The sequence below is a fragment of the Nannospalax galili genome, unplaced genomic scaffold (genome assembly GCF_000622305.1).
Source record: "Nannospalax galili isolate Female #2095 unplaced genomic scaffold, S.galili_v1.0 scaffold10438, whole genome shotgun sequence".
Lineage (NCBI taxonomy): Eukaryota > Metazoa > Chordata > Mammalia > Rodentia > Spalacidae > Nannospalax > Nannospalax galili.
In genome coordinates, this window is record NW_008340447.1 from 1 (window position 1) to 2,460 (window position 2,460).

At 39.7% G+C, this 2,460-nt stretch overlaps 1 long non-coding RNA gene across 1 annotated transcript in view; it reads right to left on the reverse strand.

Annotated features, from left to right (window-relative positions):
* Positions 1–1,122: 1,122 nt before the first annotated feature.
* LOC115070759 overlaps positions 1,123–2,460 on the reverse strand; it is a 9,819-nt gene continuing 8,481 nt past the window's right edge. The window contains exon 3 of the long non-coding RNA XR_003849894.1: positions 1,123–1,343. This is a non-coding gene — a long non-coding RNA (uncharacterized LOC115070759). The remainder of the gene's footprint in view (positions 1,344–2,460) is intronic.

The following is a 2,460-nucleotide window of genomic DNA, read 5'->3' on the forward strand; positions in this document are numbered from 1 at the left end:
TTAAGATACCGGCTAATGAGCTTGGATTAAAGTGACTTTTGTAAACACGAAGTACCCACATGAAGCCACTGCCATCCTTGGAACTCAATCCATTTTTTCAACAATTTCTATCCTATAAATACACTCAGTACACAGGGGAAAATTCAGAATTCTCCCAGATTTATTCTCCTTTTTACCTTAATATCTCTAATCCAGGACTGAGCCTGTTCCTGTAAGAGACAATTATCATTTAACCATAAAACCACTCAAATGTAAGAAAAGCTTAGGAGAACTTGCAATTTAATATAATCACTAGGACATCTATTTTTAGTTCTAGAAGCCAAAAATTATGTTCAATAGGAAAAAAACTGTTTCTGTGCAAAGGTTTTTGGAATGAAAATTACACAATGTAGATACTTACTTTACAAATATTATGTATGCATAAGTATAATATGCCATACGCATATAAGTGTACATTGTAATGTGACATCAAATACAGCACTGACATTGAGGATATGTTGAGCTAGTCTGTTAAATAGAATATGCTTAAAGAAAGGAAATTCAAAATGTCATCATTTGGATCACTATCTTTTGGGAAGTCTATTATTTGGGTACAGACCTATTCAGTTGCCTTCCCAGCCCACATTTCTCCTATAGATGTTTGTTAAGAACTATATTTTGGATTTCTTAAATATTCTCCATGATCACAACAACAGACTCATGACAATTCTGTGAGACCCATTTACAGGTGTGGAAACTGGAGTTAGGAAGCAAGCAACCTGCTTCTAAGCGTGCAACTCAGAGGCAACGCAGGAGAAATTGGAACTGGAGCTTCCGTTCATTAGCCAAACCTCTGCCATGCATCAGCTCTGGAGCCAATTAACACAGCTCCACTAATAGATATTTGAAATTAAATAAAAATACCAGGATCTTAAATACATGGAAATCAATAGTGGTTTCTATACATCACAGACTTCAGGTTAGCAATAACCTAAGGAGGTGAGTATAGAAAGGACATAAGAGAGGACAGAACTGATTGCAAGGGACAGCTGATGGTTCTATAATGGCAAAGGGGAGCTCTTTTCTGGATCTGTTTTCTTTATGGTCCCTTTAGCACAATGTGCCCCTGTCCACTGCTCATAGATGCTACAGGCAACGACTTTTGGAGATGCATTTATGATACACAGGCTCCAAGTGTGCAAATTTGATAGTCAGTCCATCTCACCTGTATGAACCAAATGATCTTATCCTTCACCAAGTTCAGTTTGCTCTTCATTGAGTGAGATGTGTCAATGAGGACGTAGATACAGTCTTTATGCACCTTTCCAAAGAGGAGTTGGCTCCCATCTTGTAGCCATTTAATCCTATGCAGGAGAAAGTTTCAAGTGAATTGTCAGAGTATGTGCACAAGATCATCTTAGAACTTAGGCTTCTGCAGAAGCCAGAACTCTGCTATATTGTTTATGCCTAATCTTTGGTGAATGGATTATGCATACTGAGGTTTTATTCTACAGAAAACCCAACATTTGGGACTGGAAAAATGGCTCAGCAGTTAAAAATGCTTTCTGCTCTTCCAAAACCCCGAGTTTGATTTCTAATACTCATGTCAGGTGGCTCGCAACTACCCTTAACTACTGCTCCAGAGGATCTGACGCTCTCTCTGGCCTCTTCAGGCACCCACAACCACACACACACACACACACACACACACACACAATAATAAAATCAAATGTTTTATTAAAAAAAAACCACCCACTTTTGGACTAGCTCTCTTATCAACCCCCTCCACTCCCCATGATCAATTCAAGCAGAACATATCTAAGAAAATCAATACAACAGAAAAATAGATCCAAATAAAGCCATAAGCACATGACTTCTAGCTATCTACTGTGTTGAGACTCTCAGTTATGACAGCGGGTCTGCTGAGTGCAGTGCACCTCGTAAAGCCCACTCTTTCCTGAAGCACCTGTGGAGTTTGTGGACAGGATTAAGCAAACCCAGGGCCCTGAAATAGCCAAGCACTAAGTATTTGTGTGAGCAGGACTGCTATTGTGACCTGTGCTCAGGTGCTCATCACAGGATGCAGTGAAGCTCATGACTTCAGGAAAAGCCTTGCAAGTGAGGGTGGGAGAAAGAGAATAGACAAAGTGTCTTGCTGAATTCTTTAACAGCTCTTTGTAGGGTAAAATACCAAGGGGCAGTTATTTACAGAAAGGTAGAAGGGACAGGAAGCAGGGGTTGAACATAATATGATCTGGGGATTTTGGCTAAATGTTGATCAAGACATGTGTGTGAAGAAACTATAGAAGCCAAGGGGCAAATCACCAGGAAATGACAGGTGGATCAGTTCCTCAGAGCTTATACAAACCCAGGAATTGTAGTTCATCCTCCAACTGGTCAGAGTGGTAAGACAAGTCCTCACAAGAGGACTTACTAATAAAACCAAATCATCTCTAGAATAAAGGCTACTGTAAACTTATG